General features: G+C 47.0%; 1 protein-coding gene across 1 annotated transcript in view; it reads right to left on the bottom strand.

Moving 5' to 3' along the window:
* Window positions 1-7,161: 7,161 nt before the first annotated feature.
* The window catches only part of GLRX (glutaredoxin), a 127,176-nt gene continuing 111,965 nt past the window's right edge, over window positions 7,162-22,372 (bottom strand). Inside the window, exon 3 of the mRNA XM_069627652.1 lies at window positions 7,162-7,420. The gene's annotated coding sequence lies outside the window, so the exon portion shown is untranslated. The remainder of the gene's footprint in view (window positions 7,421-22,372) is intronic.

The raw sequence follows: 22,372 nt of genomic DNA on the forward strand, positions 1-22,372 counted from the left end.
ACGGTTTCACAGAAAATCAAGAAAACAAGAGTGACAGTGTGACAGCCCCGGATTTTCAGCAAGTACTGCATATACCACTTTCAGGACATGGAAACAAACAATTCTGAGTTCTGTGGTCGTGCAGGTGTCCCAATGTAAATCCTCAGTGGCCATGGAGAAACATGGTTTTATCCCTGGAAGATCTCCAATCGAGGGGAACGCAAATAGACCTCATTGCCACCGACAGGCATGTTTCAATAGCCAAGGCCATGCGAGAGAAGTTTCCAAACATTCGCCATCAATTTGATGTATGGCACGTTGCCAGAGCAATAAAAAAAAAAGTTCTGAAAATATTAAAATATTTTACAGTGGTCCCAGTCTTTGAGCAACCATCTTTGGGAGCTCCAAAACTTGTGGTGGGTCTGTGGAAATTCTACTTGAAAAATGGCACTCATTATTGCACCACTGTTCCAACGTTCACTCTAGGATAGAAAACCTACATTTTCACCAATGTGCACATGGACCTTTATCGGAGGAGCAGGAACGTAAGCAGTGGTCAGTTCAATCTTCACCTCAACACAAAGCTCTTGAGAAGATCGTGTTTGATAAAACTCTATCACCAGATCTGAAGGGACTCACCAAATTTCTTTCACACAGGAGATTTGGAGGTGTTCCACAATATGTGCCTAAAGTACATGCCCAAGAGATTGCATTTTGGCATAGACGGGATGCAATGTCGAACACTACTAGCGGTATTAGCGCATAACGAGAACGTGGGAAGAGAACAATCGAGGACTGCAGGAAAATTTGGGATGCTTTGTTACACAATGGCCTTTACGAAAAGAAGCAAAAATGAGTGGTCACGCCAATATACCAGGAAATAGAATTCGATGTTGTGAAAGATCTCACTTTGACTGTGTTGGACCTACATATTCATGGAATCGCTCATGATTTTGCTACTAGGACACATACATTGCCACAAAACATTGCAAACGTGCCGCGTCCACCCAAAGCAGACCTCGTGAACAGTTCACTTCCTGGTCCAAATCATTAGCAGCTATTTATTTGTTCAACAATGTTTGTATAAGTTGTAAAGCATCCAAATTGTTTTTTGAAATGTATCCTCAATTTTTTTTTCACCAGAATTGCCTTTTGGAGGATGCCATACAGTGTAACACTGTGCTTTCACACTTCCTGCTTTCGTCGAGCTCTTGTGGATCCTTCACTGATCGGGTGAAGGTCAGATGGATATCAGCATGAAAGCAACTTTGAGGTTCTGCAGTTGCCTTACCAAGCACGTGTCCACATAGCTGAATAAATATGCATCCCACAAAAGGAATGAGACCTAGGCTAAATAAGAAACTTGGCACGCAAGAACTACTGACTGTAAGCAAAACAACGCATGAAAGGGGATGGTTGGTGAGAAATGGGTGCATTCTGACCTATAATTTTTCTGGGGGCATGTGTTGGGGGTCGTTGATATCGGATGCCTTATCAGAGGGGCCGATCTTTATTTGCGGCCTTTGGAGTCTTACGATTTCAAAACGCAGTGGGGATAGGTGTCAGTGTTAGCAAAATATATGACCAATCCCAATTAGGTATATCGGAGGTGAATTTGAGGTGGTGCGGTGGTAGGGTCTGGGGACCAGATGCGTTCAAAGGGAACAGGGGGTCATGGGTTCAGGGGACCATAACCTGGCAGGAGGGGGTTGGAGATGGCATGAGTCAGTGAGCAGAGACGGATTGTGCACTAAGGTTGGAGCAGGGCTTGCTCTGACATTCTCGTACAAGCACATTTTGTCAGGGCTCGAGACTCGCTACTTGCAAAAATGATTAGCTGCATTGCTGTGAGAACAGGAGATTGGCTGAGCAGACAGGTGGTGGGGGCTGGCTGTGCGAGGTGCTGGGAGAGTGAGCAATTCAACAGAGTGAATCTAAAAATAAGGCATTTGGAAGTAAACTGTTTTCATTAAAAAAAGTAATTCACTAGAAATTTTGCACAGCATTGGTGGATGCCAGCAAACAATTTGTTTTCAAAAATATTTCAAATGCCACGATGGTCTGCAGGGCTATTCGCTCCCATGGGAGTGAAGGTCAATGCATTTGAATTTTGCTTGTGAGCTGTGCAAACCCACGCATCCTACACAGTATAAGCTTCGATTGTTTTTCGTCCTTGGAAGAAAGGGAGGATTCGGAATGGAATGAAGGGAGGTGTGTAATACCGTCAAATATGATAAGGTTCACCATTCCAAAACTGGACAAAACGGAACGTGTAATTTCATTTTATGAACATTTGTTGATCTGAACGGAGACTGCATTACGCCGAGGGAATGGAAATGCCGAATGTAATGCAAGTTTTACTGTAGATGATTTTATAGATGAACGAGTCAAGGTTTGATTTTCTGATCGTTATTGCTGGCTTACATTGTAATGGGTTGTTTGTGGCATATTGCAACGACACGCAAAAACAACCTGTGTGTACTTGTCTTTGTCCCGGGTACATGGTCAGTCCAGTACTGAAATGCATGTAGTCCACATCTGGGTTCCACGTCTATGTGTTCTTTGAATTCTTCCATCAGCTTCTGCATCCCATTGCGAGCTAAACATACTCCATAGCTCCAACCTCTCAAGCACATCGTAGACTCCAACTTTCCACAGTATTTTCTGTGTTTCCATTGTTTCACGTTTGTGTTCAGCATTAGTTTTCACACGGTGCAGAATTAATGGGTAAATTGATAAATTAGAATAAAGAACAGCTACTGAGACACATTTCTGTTATGTTTTCTACACCACTACGTTCTGCCTTTCTGCGAATGTCATCGATTCCAGATACCAACTGATGGCTTCTTTAGCCGGCAGCTGCAGATACACTTAAATGGCTGGATTGCAATGATGCTGTTTTGGGACGATCGCCCCGGGCCGTTATGCACTTTCGTAGTACCAGCGATCAGGAGCAACATGACAGTTTACGGTGGCCTAGCGCCAAGCTGATGCCGAAGCCTTGTGATTCACGGTGCGTCCAAGGCGCTTCTTATACCCAAAGGAACACTGACTCTCAAACATTTGTGGATCGAGAATAAAGAAAGAAATTGCCAATGTGATTGAATATGGAAATCGGCAGATGTTCTCGGAGCGTTTATTGTGAAATAAAAGTACATTATAAATTGCAGAGCATTGCGGTTTCCTTTAAAGACACTGTTTTGTATTCAAAATTGGGACACGCTGTGTTGAGAGGATGTGTGTTGATAGTCTGGGTTCTGTGTCAACTGACGCCAACACGTAGGTGATGACTGGGTGCACCCATTAACGTCAGGGAGATAGGTGGAGGTGTCAACTTCAGGGGCGGGGGGGATAAGATTTAGTGCCACCAGGCCAGTTAGCCTTCAGGCGATGCGGCAACGGATAAGATGACTGCAACCTGCTGCTTGATTTCGCATGTGTAAAAGTGAGGGAAACTACGGTAAGGTGCATAGGAAATGTTTGTATGATCTATCAACGTATGCTTAAAAACACATGCCCGAACGCAACAGGACAATAATATTTCTGAGTGCACTAATAAGTATATGAATAATGAGATCAGGATGGTTTACTGAATTTGAGGCCTCCCAGCAGGAGAGAAAGTCTGTTTAATGTAGGAACTGTGTCGCTTTTCAGGTCATGAGAAGGATTATGATTATATGAATGGCATGATTAGGAGGAGTTAAAATTAAATTGAAATTAGGCATTACACATGGAACTAAATATTTCCAATAGATCTATGTGGGGACCACATTGCACACAATTTGTGTACAAATCTGCAAGCAAGTTTTAGGAGGGGTACTCACCATCTGTCTTGTACAGTACCTCTAAAGCGATTTAGAATGAGCCATTGTGGAGAAGGCGAGATTCAGCAGGAGAGGAGGTAATCGTGAAAGACTATTCCGGATGGAACAACGGTGGATCCTCATGTTAAATTCAGGATTTCAGTTCCATTTTTGTTTTGCAAAACAAAAATACAAAATATTACGTTCATGCGCCTCAATTTATCGCATGCCATTCAACCTTGCCCATGCATTAGGGCACCTGAGTTGCAGCGAAGAGCTCTGTTCAAGTCCCATCATAATGTATTTATTTGGTATTGACACACCGGGATCCAAATTGATATTTTGTACCTGTTCATGAATAAAACATGTGCTCCTCTTAAACAAATGTACTGAGACACAGATTTGGTATCTATTCATCCGAGGCTTCGCATGCATTTATTGGTGGTTTCACAATTAGTTGTATTTGGGGTGCCTACACGCCCCAAAGTCTCGGTAGGTAGAGGCTCTTGTCTGTATGAACAGGGTGGAATTGATTCGTTCTCATACAAATGTGTGACATTCATGTTACTCACGTGTGCTGTGCTTTTTACAGTGAAAAGGCAACGATATGGGCCGCCTGCCCTTATAGCAGTTCAGCGATCGATCTTTCAGGGATAAGATGAGGGTATCAGCTCGAGATGAAGAATAGGTTATCAACTCGAGATGGAGTGCACGAGGTTTGCCCTTCTTAACCAGGACAGCTGGCTTCATGCACTCAGACCACACTATATGCAATTAAATTAGACCTGGATTTAATAGTCTGGAGAGTATGGCTTAATAGCAGGAATCCCAGTTGCTCAGTAGGAGCAGAATTTCATGGGGTGTAATTAAGAAGCGTTCCCCTTCACGAATAAACAGGGGTGATGCTAGGTCTGAAAAAAGATCTGGGGCTACGCGAATGTCAGCACTGTCAGGACTCAGGGGTTGTAGCCCCTGAGCTTCTATCCAGGGCTACAACCAAAAGTCGTGGGGTTCTAAACGCCCCCCCACCAAACTCCACCTCTAACTTATTTATTCACAGAGGCGTTGCTAAAGAAGTCCGAGTCCTGTAACTCCTGAGGGGGACTGAATACCCCAAATGAACCGAGTTGACGGAATAAAGGGTATTTGGCATTCATCAGGCACCTTCATTTATGGAATCAGCCATGAGGATGACTGTATACGTTCCAGATTTCCTTTACTAAGTTATGTAACGGAAATTGTAAAAGCATTATTAATGATAAATATTTGAAAAGTACTTCTTGTAATTCTTGAAAGTATTGGAATGTTTTCTTACTGTATTTGGGCTCAAGGAACGGGCAGCCATGTTCACACAGGTTTGTTCCAAGTGGCCCGTTATTGAATAGCAATCAGGTAGCGGCAATTCCCTCTCATACCCTGTGAAGCTTCTGTTAAGAATGAGGAGTTTGCATTGGTTGAGGCAGCTAAAGATTGCATGCAGTATTGGCTGTCCTTCTGTTTGGGGGTCGGACCTCTGCGTGTTTGGGGCCAGCCCATGAACAAAATGTTCCTTGCAAGGGCTCCCAAGGGAGCAAAGTCCAGTCTTTGGTGCGATTCTGTGCAGATGAGGGTCGCCATAAATGTGGACATTATTTTGTAACTTACCCTGGGTGGAAGAGAGACCTGCTTGGCTACTCAATGCAATTTAGTCTACATGCGTGCATTAATCACAGTAGTCCTTCGAGGTCCCCCCCCACGTTCCGCATGGCAGGGCCTGCCAAGCTCAGCTCATGGGACCACCAGTCACTTTTTGGGGAGCAGCATGCTTTGAGGCAAATGTGTGGATCTTCAGCTTGCGAGCTCGCTTTATTTTGGGGGACATAATAAATATTCCCGTTTAGCACCTTTCATGGTTTATCCCCTTTGGATAAAATTACCCATTTTGTTTATTTAGGGGGGGTATTCAAATTAACATGAGGTCATCTACAGTAGCCCCTTAAAGAGTGCTCAATTGGGATTGATAATCGGGTGACAGTGGGACTATTCAACTCTTTTTGTGGCGAGACCACCAGGTCTTTCAAACTACCACAATTTTGTTGTGGGTGGGACGTCCTCCATTGTCAAAGAAAGTTGGTTTTTTGGCTACTCTCACCATGGCTAGTGGACCAGGGGGGCACTGATATCAAAGTCTGGAGATTTGAATCTATGACAGAGCATGGGTTGTCGCCTTTTTTCAGTTTCTCCCCCCGACCCCCCGCATCATTTATCCGTCTGTACACATGTGGGGGGGATAGGAGTTATGGTAGAGTCCAACAACGCAATGCCTTTCAGGCCTGGGAAGCTGGGATGCTTGGACCATGCCACCCAATTCAAGAGCCACGAATCGGAGCAAAGTGGACCCAAGCCTATTCCATGTGCACCGGAGGGGTATCTAGTCATTGCATCGAATTAAATAGCATTGAATGCCTTACCATAGAAAAAAATGCATTAACAAAAAAAAAAAGCATTGAATGCACTTTTTTTTAAGGAGAAGGGATTATTTTAATTATAACTGGTTTTAAAGGTCAAAAAAGGGGGGGGTTGTGGTGACCCCACCCATTTAAAAAAAGGAAAAAATGCATTTGATGCTTTTTCTATGCATTGTTTTTTGATGGTAAGGCTTTCGATGCCATTTAATTCGATGCAATGAATATAAACCCACCGGAGGTCATGTCAGAACCCCCTGCAACCGCAATTGAGGAACTAGAGGGACATTAAGATGTTCTGTGACCTTTCCACCAACCACTCCAAAGCATGAACCAGTGGTGCAAGCCAGGACCAGCTGCGCTGCAAAAGGGAGTTCTCCACAGTAGAATTTCAGGAGGAGGCCTTGCTTCTGGACTGTCGGGAGAGACCCGCTCCTGAGCTGGAAGATCAGCAACAGGTGCTGCTGCTGAGCCTAGCTGCCACATGGAGATGCAAACACTGGAATTAAATGGTTGGGGAGGTTGAATTTTGGGATAATACCCAGACACTCTGGACAGACACTTGCTTCATGAAGTCACACCACACCACCCTACAAGTCGTTTACTTTTTCAGCTCAGCCTTAGCTAGTCCTAAAGCTTGAAACAGGGTTCTCCTTCAGGCCATGAGCAGGTTGAACACTGAGCTCTGACCTGAAGAGTGGGCAGTAGAGGGTCTAATGGGAGTGACAGAGCAACAGAACCAATGACCGTGGTTAAAATGAAAGATTGGACCGCTGTGCCGGATAGGTGATGGGAGCCTGCAAAGAGCAGCTTGACTTCTAGCAATACACAACCAACACATGCATTGCACTTGCATAAGTCCATGTGGTGGCCTCTTTATTTATGTTGTAGAGTAACAGCAACATTACATTTCTATAACAATCACAAGTCAGGACTCATTAATATTGGTTTATTTTCACAGGTTTCAAAATATTTCAATTCATTTTGAATAGACAAAATCGGTTTTTCCCCATATGCACTGATGCACTAGCGTTTACTGGTGAAAGATGTACGTACATAAATAGATATACATATTTTTAAAAAGACACCAAAGGGGATGGGTGACTGAGGATGGGCACTTCCGCCAATCTGCTGGAGATAGCCAATGATTCCAGTAACAAAGAGATCCCATCGTATCTTGGCCAATCAGGTTGACTGTGAAAGAAAAAAAACAAGTTAAATTTGCAGATTAATTGCGCAAATTTGTATTCACTGACCAGTTTTCATTTTTAATCTTAAAAATGAAAACCAAATTAAGAAAATCGGGAATAGCAAACTCCACATGTAAGCGTGCATTTGACAGAAGATTATAATCAGAAAAATACATTGCATAAAACGTCAGTTGCGATGACAGAGGCCGTCCACTTTACCTTGCGATTGCATTGCTGGGAATGCTCACTTGAGATTCTTTAGGCCTAATGCAGGGTGCGATCAGTTTCTTTTGGACCGATGGAAACGTGAACTTGTGAGCACCAACACTATAGAAAGAATAGATGTTGGGTCTCTACCTCACAAGTGGCGGCCCGTGTAGTCTCAAAGCGGAGCGGCACGAGTGGCGTCCACAATTCAGCATGAGCCGCGTGCCAAGAGAGCCTGAAACCATTCAGGGGATTCAGGGCGTTTGGGAAGGACCAAAATCGTGCATTTTTGGGAGAAATTAGATTTAAAAAAACACCAAAAGGGCTTGAGGAGTTCCCTGGGGGAAACCTTATAATACTTAAAAGGCCAATTCTCCACCCCCCCACCCCCCAAAGTAGATCTACATGAGACTCGGTGCTCCCAATTTGCCCCATCTCGCTGATTGCACCCAGAAATGTCCCATCCCCCCCAATTTGTCCAACTGGCACTTATTTACCCCATAGTACGCCCATGGTCGTTTGAACTGTTCTGTAGCCTCCAGACTAAACCCCTCTGCCCCGCCCCCAATTCTGATCCATCCCACAGCATTCACACAATTTAAATGTAACCTATTATCTTTGGCCGTCCAGGCCCTCTGCATCCTCTTCTGCTTGGCCTCCCTGGTAGTGCGTTCACGTAAGCAGGGAGAGACTGTTCAGTCATCTCTGGCTGATGCCTTCAGATTGTCGAAGATTCAGAGCCCTGGTATGTCCCCTTCTATGAGGTTTTATGCCTCATACGTTTCTGTGGGTGTATGAACTGAAGTGGGAGCAGGGAACCTGCTGGCTCTCAGTCCGTGGCTTAGCACTCTCTGCGCACCTCCACCACATTTGGGAGCCCACAAGCATGTTCCACTAGGCATGCAGGCATATACTGGTAGGACAAGTGCCGGATTAAACCCTGTAGAGGCCCCTAGGCAGTCGAAATTTCGAGCCCCCCCTGCAATCTTTTTATACGTTTTTAATTTTACCAACCAACACATTTATTACACAAGAAATCTTAAATCTCTGCCAAAAAGGAGTAAAAGTGCCTGAACAAGATTTGTTCAGCTAAATTTGACAGTGAAGTTAATCAAACTTCATTATAACTCAGAAAATCTAACTTGCAGTAATGCAGACGTCGGATATGGGATACATTACTCACCGTAATCGTATTTCTGATGCTTGTATCTGCTTAGATTCACATGCTGTGCATAGGCCGACATCTAGTGGAAGCTGCGGAGTATTACAGTTTGTTTTTCGAAACTCGAAAATGGGCGTCAACACAGGCGTGCCAGTAATACTATCCCTAGTGTGACGTCCACTGTACCCAAGATCCCTCACGCGTCTAGGATCCTCAGATTGTATTTTTTCTGACATGAGGAAGCATGAGGAGTAGCGCGAGTACAGATAATCCAAGCAGATAGACAGAAAGGTAAGACTACAAGCAATCATGCGCCTTCTCTCGGAGGGGAGGAAGGGTGGGTCGCATGTGAATCTAAGCAGATACAAGCATCAGAAATACGATTACGGTGAGTAATGTATCCCTTCTGAGGCTTGTGGAATCTGCTTAGATCACATGCTGTGCATAGATTAGCGAGCAGTACCAGAAGGAGGTGGGATGTGAGAAGGGTCATGAGCAAACAGGTGTCTTAGAACCGCTTGTCCCACTTGTGTATCTGTCTTGGAATGAGTGTCAATGCAGTAATGCTGAGTAAAAGTGTGAATAGAGCTCCAAGTAGCTGCTTTGCAAATGGTGTCGAGGGGAACATTTGCAATGAAAGCCAGAGTGGCCCCAATGCCTCTAGTAGAGTGGGCTCTTGGCGTAAAAGGCAGAGTTTTCTCAGAAAGAGAGTCACACAGCTGTATACAGTTGATAATCCACTTCGAGATAGCGCCTTTAGAGACGCGATCTCCCTCTCTGCCTGTAGCTACGGAGACAAACAGTTGATCTGTTTTCCTTAGCAGTCTGGTTTTATTTACATAGTAGAGGACCGCCCTACGCACATCTAGGGTGTGTAGTTTCACCTCAGCCGAGCTTTGCGGGTTCTGGAAGAAAGCCGGAAGCTCGATGGACTGGTTTACATGGAACTTTGATATAAATTTAGGTGAAAACCTAGGGTGTGTGCGTAAAACCAGTTTGTCTTTGTGGATAGTAAAGAAAGGATCCTGCACTGACAGAGCCTGAATTTCACTGACCCTTCTTATAGAGGTAATGGCTACTAAGAAGGCTGTTTTATAAGTCAGGTGTTTGAGACTACTTTTATGCATGGGTTCGAAAGGGGGGCCCATGAGCTTAGCTAGCACCACATTAAGGTCCCATCCTGGCGGTGGGTTCGAAATAGGAGGGTGAAGTCTCTTTACTCCTTCCATGAAGGCTTTAACTACTGGTACTTTCCACCACGACACCCTGTTATGGGATGTGGTGTAAGCCGAGAGGGCTGCCAGGTGTACTTTCAGAGAGTTAAAAACCAATCCTGCATCCAGCAGGTGGAGCATGTATGTCACAATGTTGGAAGGAGTGCAATCAACAGGGTTGATTTGTTTATTCTGGCACCAAATAACGAATCTCTTCCACTTGTCAAAGTAACAGTGCCTTGTGTTTGGTTTCCTGGATTCTTTTAGGATGTCCATACACCTCTGTGGTAAATTGAGATGTCCAAACTCTATGACCTCAGGAGCCATGCTGCCAGTTTCATTGAGTTGGGTTGCTGGTGCACTGTTTGACCTTGTTGCTGGGACAGTAGGTTGTACCAGGCTGGAAGTTTGATGGGCTCGCACACCGCCATCCTGCGTAGGTGTGGAAACCATGGTTGTCTCGCCCACATGGGAGCAACTAGGATGAGCGTCATCGATTCCTTGTTCATCTTGTACACCACCTTCCTGGAGAGGAGTTGGTGGAAAAGCGTACGCAAACATCCCTGACCAGTTCATCCACAGGGCGTTCCCTTGGGAGTGTGGCTGGGGGAACCTGGATGCAAATCCTGGGCATTGTTTGTTTTCGCTTGTGGCGAATAAGTCTATAGTGGGGAAACCCCACTGAAAGAAGAGATCTTCTACGATCTTTCTGTGAAGGACCCATTCGTGTTCTTCTGGGAGGGAGTTTCTGCTTAGAGCATCCGCTAGGGAATTGAGCTCCCCTGGAACATGTTGCGATGACAGGAAGATGTTCCGTCTGAGTGCCCATATCCAGATTTTCTGGGCAAGCTTGGACAGATTTGGCGAACGAGTCCCTCCTTGCTTGTTCAGATAGAACATGGCTTTCGTGCTGTCCGTCCGGATCTGCACCGACAAGTTTAATAGATGGGGCTCGAACGCCCGAAGCGCTCCGAATACTGCCAGAAGCTCTAGCAGGTTTATGTGGTTCTTGGCTACTGAGTGAGACCAGAGACCCTGAGCTGTGTGGTGGAGATGGTGAGCTCCCCACCCAGTCAGGCATGCATCTGTAGTCACCACTGCCTGTACTTCGGGATCGTAAAAGGGTTTTCCCCTTGCGAGATTCTCTCTTGTCCACCAGTGTAGGCTCTGTACAAGTGTTGGCGAAACGACCACTAGATCGTCCCACTGACCACTTGCTTGAGACCACTGTTTTGCCAACCATTCCTGCATGGGACGCATGCGCAGTCGCGCGTGGGGGACCAGGTAAATGCATGACGCCATCATGCCCAGTAACCGCATTGCTTTGCGTACCGTTATTTGTTGACCGGACTGATAATGTGGAATTTGCAGTAGTATATTCCGAATTCTGTCTTCCGAAGGGAAGGTCAACCCTTTCTGAGTATCTAGGATTGCTCCTAGGAACTGTTTTGAGGTGCTTGGCACCAGGCTTGACTTCTTCTCGTTGATTGAGAAGCCTAATTCGTGGAGGAGGTTGATAGTCCTTTGAATGTTTGTCCTGCAAATTCCTGGGGTTTCCCCCGTTATGAGCCAGTCATCCAGATAAGGGTACACTGGGATTACCTCCCTGCGTAGGTGTGCAGCTGCCACCGCCAGTACCTTGGTGAATACCCTTGGTGCTGAAGCTATTCCGAAGGGCAGTACCTTGAATTGGTAGTGGCGACTGTCCACCTTGAAGCGCAAGTACTTTCTGTGCGCCGGGAGCATGGAAATATGAAAATAAGCATCTTTCATATCCAAGGTTGCCATGTAATCCCCTTTTTTAGGAGGGGGATTACCTCTTGTAGCGTGGTCATACGGAATTTTTGGGGCTTGACATACTTGTTGGCAGGCCGTAAATCCAATACTGGGCGCATTGTCAAATCTTTCTTTGGCACAAGGAAGTAAGTTGAATAGATACCCTTGTTTACCTGGTGTCCTGGGACGAGTTCTATCACGTCCTTTTCTAGCAGAATGGCGATCTCCTCGAGAAGGATCTTCTGATGTTCTAAGGAGTGTACTCTGTCGTGGAGGATGGTTCCGGGGATGCTGCAGTAATTCTATACAATATCCTGTGGACACTGTTGACAGCACCCATCTGTCTGAGGTGATCCCTTCCCAAGCCTGGGTGAAGTTGGAAATGCGTCCCCCTACTGGGGTTGCGTGAGAAGGGACCCTGAACTGAGCGTCACTGCTTTGGTGGAGGCGTGCCACCTCCCTTGTTGGGGCTGCCTCTGCCTCTCCCACGACTGCTTTTGTTACCCCTGCCGTAACTTTGGGTAGACTGCTGGCTGTTCCACTGTGTACCCTGTCCCTGGGCATAGTTGCCTCTTTGTGAATTTTGGCCGCGTGGGCGACAAAAATTACTGTTCCCCCTCTGGTTAGGGGGTTTGTTGGTTAGTTGGCCAAGGGATTTCAGTGTTTCGTATTCGTCCTTGGCGTTTTTCAGTGCATCTTCGACCGCTTTCCCAAACAATAGATCGGGTTCCACCGGCTTGTCTATTAATGAAGCCTGAGTTTCTGTTTTGAACCCCGACTGCCGTAACCACGCATGTCTTTTGATAACTGCTATCAATCTCCCTGCGTTGTCCGCGGCGTCGAAAGTTGCTTTCAATATGCAACCAGACACGGCTCTCCCTTCTGCCGAGATCCAAGCCAATTGGCCCTTTAACGGTTCAGGAGCAGAGGCTATGAGTGCCGCGACCTCTTCCCATTGATGGCAGTTGTAGCTGGCCAACAGGGTGGTGGAGTTAGCAATCCTTGCTTGGTAGGCGGACGTTGAGGCTACCTTCCTGCCAAACCCGTAAAGTTTCTTGCTCTCCTTGTCGGGAGGAGCTTCTGACGAAGAGAAGGGTGTTCCAGCCCTCTTCCGAGTGTTGGTAACAACTAGGGAGTCTGGTTTAAGATGTCCTCTTATATAGAGAGGGTCAGACTGGGCTGCCCGGAAAAGTTTTTCGACCCTGGGGTTGACTGCTCTGGTGAGGTTTGGGTTCACCAGGGACGGATCTATTCTTCGTTGGATGGATTTAAGGATAGGGATGGTCTGAGCGACCGGCCTCCTCTCTCCCACCAACTCTTCTGCGAAGTCCCTTTCCTCCTGTACACCGTGGGTGTCGATGTGAAAATGTTCTGCCGCGCGAGCGAGAACCTCATTAAGGAGGGGCTGGTTATCGACTGGTGAGTCGGTAATTGGGGCTTCGTTCTCTACCGGGGAATCTACTCTGTAAATTTCCTGCTCATCTTCTCCCTCCTCCTGGTCCTCATCATCCGCATAGTATTCCGTCCCGGTTTGTTCCTCCATAATTTCAAACTCCTGGTCCCCCTCAGGGAAAGGCTCTCCTTGGTACCTGGGGTGTGGAGTAGAGTATGGAGTAGAGTAAGGCTGCACCTCAAAGGGTTCAGGTCTTTCGAACCGGGCCTTTTTACTTAGGGGGATAGGATCAGTGGAACCTTAGGGTGTGGCCCCCTGAGGGTCATACGAGAGGAAATGCTCTGGATTTTTGTCGTAAAAATCTGCCAAGGAAGACATCCTTGACATGACCCTGTCTATGTCTTCACTGGACCATTCTTTGGAACAGGGGATGACTTTAGTAGGCAATTTAGGGGACTTATCAAGGGTACCCTTGCTGGATGTTGATCTCTCAGTAGACTTGTATTTGTCTGTCTGCTTCGGGGGGGAAGGATGGTCTTACAGGAGTGGAAGAATGTGCTTTCCGGTGTTTCCCCCCCTCCCCGTGCGTGGAAAAATGTTTTCCCTGTCCCTTGGAGGCCCCGGAGACTTTCGACGCCTGGCGTCGAGGATCAGAAGAGGTATCTGTGTTTTTCGAGCGTGGGGCCTCGCTGGTGTTAACTGCGGGCTCCGTCTCTTGGAGCGCGGTCTGGGGGTGGAAGTCGTCTTCGTCCTCCGACGATCGAACTTCCGTTAGTCTAGGGAGCGAGGCACTCTTGGCAAGAGTGGATGATTGCCTAGCGTCATGAGGCGATCTCGATCGAGAGCGCCCAGAGGACACCGAGTCGGACCGTTCTATCTGTGCCTCTTTCCGAGAAGTCGACGTCGTCGAGGTTCGGTTGGACTTAGTGTGCTTAGTGTGTGTAGGGTGTGTAGCGCTTGCGTCGCCGGGGGTCTTCCCCATAGCCGCCCTGCCGGACGACCTTCCGAGGTCGGGGACCTGCGCTCGGCTGTCTTTCGACGCCGTAATGCCCTCGCCGTCCGAAAGTACGGCGTCGCTGCCATCGCTGAAGGCGCCCTCCGCTGCCATGGCCGCCTGCCTGGCGTGGTGGGCCCAACGCTTTGTCGAACGGTCCTTAAGTGTCTTAGGTTTAAACCTACTACACGCTCTGCAGTTCGCTTCAGGGTGGTCCCTCGGCAAGCAGAGATTGCACGTGGCGTGCCTGTCGACCCAAGGGTATTTGCGGTTGCACTTGGGGCAGAATTGGAAAGGGGTACCCTCCATACGCACCTTGAGGCAGCGGGCTGGTAAGTGTAGGAAATATATAAGGTGTACCTATATACCAAGAGTGAAGAGTATGTACCACCCCCCACTCTCCCTACTTGCAGGGCCGAGGCCAGCAGCCTACCAGGCCCGGGCCGAGGCCAGCGGCCTTCCGAGGCCCAGATCCGCCGTGCAGCAGCCGACGGTCGATATCTTCTCCAGCCGTCGTCAAGTGTCGAGGGTCGACGTTGGGGTGGGGAAGGGTGTCAAAGAATTATAAATTTAGATTATAAGCAAAAGTATGGCTAAGGCCAGGGGACTCCGCAAAATGCTTCCGACCAGTATGGCGGAAAAAAACAATCTGAGGATCCTAGACGCGTGAGGGATCTTGGGTACAGTGGACGTCACACTAGGGATAGTATTACTGGCACGCCTGTGTCGACGCCCATTTTCGAGTTTCGAAAAACAAACTAATACTCCGCAGCTTCCACTAGATGTCGGCCTATGCACAGCATGTGATCTAAGCAGATTCCACAAGCCTCAGAAATATATATACACACACACACACACACACACACACACACACACACACACACGCCACTGTTCTCGGAGCTTCTACTCGCCAATATTCTATGGTCTGGAGTCGGCGGGAACTCTCGCGACACACTAACTCACAGAAAGCTATGTTTCTGGAGGGTTCTCATGCACACACAGCACTAGAGTGGGATAACCTTGAACTAAGTAGATTTCACGTCGGCCGCTAGATGGAAGCCCAGCACTACTGTACATTACACGTGCGTAGTTTGCACCATATCTTTAACTGACAGCTGCCAGAAGATGAGCTTTTAAGAGACTGTTATGGGAATATGCCTGTCTGTCTTGGGTACATTACATTAATACAGTTTTTCTCTATAGAGTTTATAATGTAAAGTTGGAGTGGATTCATTTGTTTTCTATCTTTTGGAAACAATTTAAGAACACTGGATTGTAATTGTCGTTCAAGATCTAATCAATATTATTTTGATCCATGGTTGTGGGCGTCTAAAAGGAGGAGTGGGGCCCATAGGCCGGTGCCTACGTTGCCCATTTGGTAATCCGGCACTGGGTGCTGCCTGGTCCAGTCCTTTTGCAACAGGTTGCGGGGCTCTACCCTTTATCCCATTACAGATAGTCTAGCACTCCACTTCACACAAACAACCAGTTCACCCCTGAATCTGAAAGTGTGCAAATTTGCACCAAGTAGTACGAATACAATTAGGGAAAAATACTAATACATTAGGTAAAAACTGCAAACGGTTAGGTTCATCAGTATCACTACCTTACTCGTTGCAGGACATTCACCCTTTAGCAGAAATGAAAAAAAAGGGTTGTTAAGATGGATTTCTGAACTTTAACCTTTTGGGGAGAGGTTCAGGAGACTAGCTTAGTTTTTTGGAACAGGGTAACCTTCTGGACAAGCCAGACCAATCAAGATAGCTTGGCGGCGGTCAAGACTAGGTCTCAGGAGGGGTGAGGGTGACTGAAATACCTCAATGAGCACACAGAGCAAAGGACACTTACAAATCACTCCCAGTTCGGTATATCTATCCAAAATACAAATAAATACAATTCCAAGGCCTTTGCAGTTCACACAGTATTGCTGTGATTTTCTTACTATTAAACCAATACAATCCTATCTATACACATTATACAAGATCAATGGGTCTAAAGGGTGCATGCACCAAATGGGTCCACAACCTAAACAGGACATGATTCACATGCCTCTGGAAAGTGTCAGGGGCATTCTTTAACCCAAAAGGCATTACCCTGAACTGGTAAAGACCCTCTGGTGTTGAGAAAGCCGTCTTCTCCTTGGCATGTTCTGCAAGGGCTATTTGGCAATAGCCTGCAGTGAGGTCAAAATGTGCCAAGGTACTTGGAGGCCACCGAAAGTATCCAACAGCACATCTGTTCTAGGCAAGGGGTGTGCATCTGTATTGGTGACAGCATTCAGAGCCCTGTAATCCAACAGAACCTCAATTTAGAGGTGCCTGCCTTTGAAACCAAAACCACAGGGCTGGACCAAGGACTACTGGAGGGTTTAATCGCCCCACGATACAACATCTTGTTGACCTCTGTCTTAATGTAAGACCTTACTTTGTTTGACATCCTGTATCCCCTACTTTTGGAAGGTACACGGTCTCCTGTGTCAATGTCATGTTTGCACCAAGCTGTCAAACCAGGAGACTGAGAACAAGGGGGAAAATTGCCTCAGTAAATTTCACCTCAGCTTGTTGATCAGTCAGTCAGTTGAGAGGCCACTTGGACACCCTCAATGGAACTGTCTGAAGGGCTGCCCTGGGACAGGTCAGGGAAAGGTTCTGACTCCTCATCCTCCTGCACATCTGAAGCCAGCAGCAGTGCAGCTATTTCAACTCTTGGGATGAAAGCCTTCAGCCTATTTACAGAACACTGAGCTTGACTAGCCCTTCCAAGGTCCACTAAAGAGTTGACCCCCCCCCCCATCCTGTGACTCCACCACAGTAGGGCCCGAGCATTTGCCCTGCAAAGCCCTAGGCCTTATAGGATTCATGATCAGAACTTGCTGACCCTGTGTGAAATTGATGAGGGAAGCCTTCTGGTCATACCAATGTTTCACCAGTGCTTGCCCCAATCATGCTTTTTAAGGTTCTGTTAAACCTTCAAGGAGACCATTAGTTTGGGGGCGACATATGGATGAAAACTTATATGTAACACCACATTCTTTCCACATGGCCTTCACATACTTTGACATAAAGTTGCTGTCCCTATCAGACACAGCTTTAGGGGAGCCAAACCTAGTAAATATGCCAAGTAAAGCTTTTGCAACTGATTTGGCAGTAACAGTCTTCAATAGGATGCCTCAGGATACCTGGTTGTATGGTCAACCAGCACCGGGCTAAACCTATTGCCCGATGATGTCTGGGGGTCAAGGGGGCCAACAATGCCGATCCCTACCCTCTCAAATGGTACCCCCACAACTGGGAGTGGTACCAATGGAGCTTGGATTGTTGTGCCACTCTTACCAGATAACTGGAAGGGGGCACAACTCCTGCAGTGACTTTTGCTTGCACCCACATCTTGGGCCAGTAGAAATGCATGGATAACCTTTGCTTGGTTCCTTGATACCAAGGTGACCACCAAGGGGCACTTCATGCACCAGCTGCAGGGGGCGGGGGGGGGCGAAGGGTCTTACAGCAAGGGGAACCACCAACCTCCTATAGTCTCCTTCTGTAAACTCTGCAGGCTCACTATAGAGGAGCCCACCTTCCCAATAAATCCTGTGCTTCCCAGGAGGTTCACCTTCCAGCTGGGAGCAGGCCGGTCTCCTTAGGCCTTCCAGAGATGGGCACTCATGTTGGCCTTTACTGAATTCTTCTCGGTCAGGACCACCTTCTACTAACAAATCTTTTAGTTCAGGATGGTCATTGGGATCAAATACTTCAGGTAACACCTTTACTCCTTCAAGTCCAGGTGTTTCACCAACTACCTCCACCTCATTGGTAGGTGAGTTAGGGGGAATATTTTCTTTCCCTCTTCTGTCTTACTTGACTCCTTTAGCCTTGGCTTTGCCCTTGGGCAAGGCAGTGGTCTTGGCCAGCGCAGCCCTTGTTTGTGACCTTGTGCAGGGTCTCTCCCACAAGCCCTAAAGCTCTGAGATCATTTCTCAGCAAGGCCTTCCCTGGGACATCTCTCTGAATGCTCACTGGAATCCTGACTGCTGTACCATTTATAGTAAGATTTACAGGTATAACTGGGAACTTGAGGTGGGCCATCAGCCAACTTAGTAGGTAACGGCGGAGCTCTGGTAACTTCCTCTGGCTCTACCAAGGTAGAGTCCACTGCAGTCCTGCTGCACCCACTATCGCTAAGGGTAGGAGCATCTACGCCATTGATCAGCACGCCGTTCTTAAAGTAGTGCTTGGTATTATCAGGAATCCTAGCATAAGCATCTGAGACTTTAGGCTCCCAGGAACCCAGGGAAACTAAAACAACCTCAGAATCTATCACACTGGGAAGGAGCCCGAGGAGAAGGATGCCCCTGTAATCTCTTCCTCATAGGAGCAAGAGGCCAGATTAGCAGAGTGGACCCCCAAGGTTTTGACCTAATATTTGGAGTCCCCCCCCTTCAGATAGTCACTTCCTCCACAAGCCACACAAGATCCACTGGGTCTTGGGACATAGGGAGACTTACTGTGAGCAGAGTTCTGTTTTGAAGGATAACCTCCACTTCCCTGGATGTTCTCTTGTGGCTCACCACCTTTTTGTGGCTCTTTTGGGAGGACGTTTTATCAGATTCCCCACCACCCTCCTTATCTTTCGACTTTTTACCCTCTTCCTGCTTAGCAGTCCAATCCCTAAAATGAGGGGAGCCTAGTGCTCAAATATACTTGCGAAGCTGGCGCACGCGGTAGTTCAAATTGGAAAAACAGGGTCTTTTGTGGAGGCTGTAGCAGCTCAGGAAGGTAGATGAGGTGATGCAGAATAGGTTCCCACTATTCTGAGGATGGCCTCCACTTGAGGGCAGAGTCGATTCCAAGAGTTAGTAATAGTTCGCTAGTTCACACTAGCAATGGAAAGGAGAAGCGCCCTCAGGGGCCACTTGTGTGTAAAAATGAATGGATGCACTAGGGGCCACCAGCAAGGGTTGTAATTACTCACCGACTCCTGGACCAAACTTTGGCTGTCGAGTCCACTTTGGTTGCAGGTTCAAATGCGTCAATCTCACGGTTCTGTGTCTTTCAGCGACGAAGATACAGCATGGATTCCAAAATGGGACAGTGGTGATTTCTCTGCTCCTGGTGGATGGATCAGGCCAGTTCCGCTTCAGCAGGCTTCAGGGAACAAGGACCACAGCTACAATGAACTTGCAAAGTTAGTCACCACGGCTAGGCCACACGGTAACCGCGTGTACTCCTGTTCGGGCACACTCACTTTACTCCAGACCTAGGAACACCAAGTGAACGAAATTCGGTATGAGTGCCGTGAACAGAGCTTACGATGTACCAAGTTTCAAGGGCCTCCTCAAAACGGCAGTGGTATCAGGGAAAAACTGGTCAGCCCACTGGTTGGCCAATGGACACTTCCGAAAAGGCTTAATTGCAGGTTCCGATGAAGGTGCCAAGACTAGTTGGTCCCACTATTCCAATGGGTTGAAGTGTCTTCACAGACCTTCTAGGACAACCAGTTACAGAGGGGTCCAGCGGGACGACAGCGGGCTCATGGTGCCAAACCTTCCAGCAGGTAACCAGCGGTTCCTAGACTCGGCCTCTTAGTTTCAAAATACTTGGATCCTATCCTTCGTTCAGTGAGAATGCCAGAGATCGACATGGCATGGGTGTTTGGAGCCTTCTCTTATCCAAAATCTCCTTCGCGCCAAAACAAAGAGGACCCAATGGGAGATCTGCTCACATACAGGCACACAATACGTGTACCAATCATTCACAGCACTCCAGACTCTCTGGCACCTAGGATGTGTATTGGAACGAGATGGTCCCGCCTACATCCTGGGGGCATGCACACAAGGCATGCAGAAGCCCGTGAAAGCTGGGCGCTTTGCGGAAAAATGCATGACCAAATAAGGACTGACCTGGGGAAACTGAAGGGGCAAGATGTCCAAAGGACAGGACAAAACCTTGTGGCATTGCTATTTTGGAGCCAGGCCACCTAACTGTGCCAAACGCGGTAATTGCAGTTTATCTGCCAAGAAAGGGTAAAAGATATATGAAAAGATAAGCTGCCACGAGCCCTGTCCAAGGCACACCTTCACTTCTCAGAGAAAAAATCCTTAGAGAGTTACTAGGGCCTTCAAAAATGACAGGAAGACCGAAGTGCACTATACTGGAAGTTACATTGTGCACTTGGAACATGTTGCAGAAAAAGTTGCAACATTAACAGAGACTAAGGGAAACAAAGTCTCCCAGTACTGACTGTCTTAATGGCATGTCAGTTTCCCCATAAAAAGTGAGCGAAAAGCCCAGAGGAGAGTAGCAGAAGGCTGTGCTCCTCTGGTAAAGTCAGACTATAGTGTTTAAACATCAGCAAAAAGTTGGGGGTATTCAACTGGAGGGAAAATTACCTATGTAATGGAATATTTCCCAACAAGGGTGTGTGACGAAAGGTCTGCCCTGCAGGAGCAAAAGGGCGAATTCTGGCTAAAGCACCTATTCAGTCCTCAACCTGCTACAAACCAAGAACAAGTCCAGTCATAAAAGTATACCGCCTTTGCCTTTTGTGGTAACAATGGCAGACAGAAGGCTATACTCAAGAGGGGTGTGACTGAAACAACAACCAAAACAGTGAAGTATAACTGTTCAAAATAAAGCATGTCCAAGCAAGAAATGGGATTGCAAGACTTTTGAAGTTCAAAAAGAGACATCGACAGGGCACATTCGTAATATCCGTAGTGTGACGTGGACTGTACCCATGGTCTTTCACAAAGAGGTCTTCAGATGGGTTTTTCTGCCATCATGGTTGGTTGCCCAGATGCAGAGTCTGTAGCTTTTTGCTACTTTTGATATTGTTAAATATAAATATTTAGATTCAATGCAACTTGACAGAAGTGTTCGACGCATGTTTCGTTGGATGAAATTATACTACCATCGACTGAAGACTTCCGACAAACTCAACATCTCGTTGCTGGGTTTGGCCTACACCAGGCTTTCGGCCTTGCAGTAGGGAGAGTGGGGGGGATTGAACATAAATGTACTTCTTCTAGAGAATGTCTCCTCTCACTTTTTCCTTTTGTTGCCATTGTTTAGCTGCCTTTCCCTTTACACTTACGTATGGAAAGAACTCCCTTTAATCTCTGTCCTTCCTGCAATTGAAATTGTCCATGAAAAGACACACAATGTGTGTAACCACCATCTTCCCTGTGACCACTCAACGTGCAAGCTATTTTGGCCCAAAATACTCAAAGAGCTGCACTAAACGATAGGTGGACTACGCCATGCAGGCAGAGCCAGGTACAGCCACCAGTGCTTTTGAATCAGATGTGGAAGACCTAGGCAGCTACGGCTCCTCGGATGCCGTAGTCATTACAGGGCCTTCTGGATTGACACGTCCAAACCCTCTGCACTTACAACCTTGCATCCAGCAAACAGTGATCGAGAAACCGATGCAAACTGCTGTGCATAAAACTTTGATGGAGCATATTTCACGGTCGCCCTTATCAGAGCAGACATCGAAACACCATAGGGAAAATGAGTAGCTATGTCAGCAGCCTATTCCACGCATGTAGCTAAAAACACTACGTTGCCTGCAAGCTCCGACAGCGCACAATGGGACTCAGTGCAAAACCATTTAGATTCTGTTCAAGAATCGATTAGGTCACAATTACTTAAAATTGTTAATGAGGGGGAACAGCCGGCTCATGATATTCTTAAAAAACATCCTAGATGCTGCAGAAACTATAGCAGACTATTACAGAAATAGTAGCAGAGGGTACCCTACTAAAACATCACTCCTGGCTACGCACTTCTGGCTTTAAGCCACAGACACAAGCCACCCTAATTAACATGCCAATAGAGTAATCTGTCCTGTTTGGTAAAACAGTTGACACTCTTGAAACTACAAAAAGGAGCACGAGACCTTGAAAACATTACAGCAAATATCAAATAGACCTTGTGTGTTAATACTCGTTGTTCCTTTTGAGGCCAAGTTATTGAAGGTCCAAGGAGTCAGTTTGGAGCAGCCTCCTCCAGTACTACTCAACTCAAGGTCAATCAACCACTGTTCAAACCTCCTATCAAAGCAGGTTTTGGCGGGGTAAAGGTTGGGGCATAAGGGCAGCATCAAGAGGCTCCTCTGCCCCCCTCGAACAAATGACAGTCCCCTCCCATGTATCCCCACTGGGGGGGTTGCATTACACTTTTTGCCCATGCAGGGGAGGGCATAACAGACCA

The sequence above is a fragment of the Ambystoma mexicanum genome, chromosome 6p (assembly GCF_040938575.1).
Source record: "Ambystoma mexicanum isolate Mex_15411 chromosome 6p, UKY_AmexF1_1, whole genome shotgun sequence".
Taxonomy (NCBI): Eukaryota; Metazoa; Chordata; class Amphibia; order Caudata; family Ambystomatidae; genus Ambystoma; species Ambystoma mexicanum.